Genomic DNA, 1,384 nt, shown 5'->3' on the forward strand with positions numbered 1-1,384 from the left:
ACACTAATAGAGATAGGAATAACATGTATTGACATTTTTACGAATGTTATTAATGTGAAGCTAAGAAAATACAATCCATTGGCAACTGAACTCTCTCTTATTTATAAACATAGAACTCGAATATTGCCATACTCATTAGTTGGCACGGGGTGATTACAAAATATTATAAGTCATATATTACGGAGTTAGGAATTCTAACTGAAGCGGAAGAATAAGCACAAACACTAGGATTGAGAAAGACACTTGAACTATAATTCTTGAGAGAAGATGCATCGAGGAAGATTTCGAAGATGGTTAGATGGAAACTAGTTTAAGCGTATCTGTTCTATAGAGTAATCTAAAATTTTGCTTGAACAACTATAAAAAGTTGAAGTTCAATTAACCCATAAATAAAATTTATTATCTTAGATTCTAATTTTAAAGATTTATTTGGTTATCAAAATTCGATATTTCTATGATTAAGTAATTCTTTTTATCATAAAAATATCAGGCTGGTAATCAATAATTCTATATGGTTTCTATTTCTAGTATCTAATTCATTCTGTATATTTAATTACAATAATTTACTAAGTGTGTGTTTTGATTTTATTTGATCCTATATACTCGAATTTTCTTAATAGAATAAATTTATACTGCATTGTTATTTCTGCGTTAAAATTTGGTAAATAAATGATCCAAATTTACTTTCCAAGTGATCCTTTGTTTTATAAATCCCTCCAGAGTGTTGAAATTTAGACTTAACGAAAAGCATATTTCTATCCTGCATGGAACGTAATCTTGGCTCTAGCTTGGTAATTTTTTGTATAGTATTTTTTACATTCATGCTTGTTATTTATAGATTGCTGTAGGTAATAAAAAGTTTTTAATTGGGTTATTTATATACACAAATAACTGTATTTTTGTTTCTGCTTGAGTTTACTATATCTTGTCTGATTTGAACCAAAATTTGTATAGCTTGTCTCTAAGATACAGATGCGAATGTTTATAAGCTTCATTCTATAGTTTTCTGGGCTTCTATTTACATGTGAATAGTGTCTTATTTAACAAAAAAAGCCATTTATCACTGATAGGGATACAAACACAGGCAACACTAACCTAATAGGACTCCTTTTAAATATATTATTTCTTTTTTTACTTGGTTTGAATGCATAGATTCAGACCTCAAAAATTTCCTATACACATATAAATACGCTAGTTTATATTACGGCAATATTAACGAAAGCTTGCTTTGTTTTTTGCAAATGTGATTGCATTTTATTTATATATATTTTTGCCTTATAAGTTTTTTTAGCTAGATTTATGATTTTCAAAATATTTTATGACAAATTTATGCAAAAGTTTTCTAGTCTTATTGCTGATTCACTATCTTTTAAGATTAAAAAGT

The sequence above is a fragment of the Rhyacophila brunnea genome, unplaced genomic scaffold (assembly GCF_057557595.1).
Source record: "Rhyacophila brunnea isolate RB1 unplaced genomic scaffold, BYU_Rbru_1.0 scaffold_137, whole genome shotgun sequence".
Classification (NCBI taxonomy): domain Eukaryota; kingdom Metazoa; phylum Arthropoda; class Insecta; order Trichoptera; family Rhyacophilidae; genus Rhyacophila; species Rhyacophila brunnea.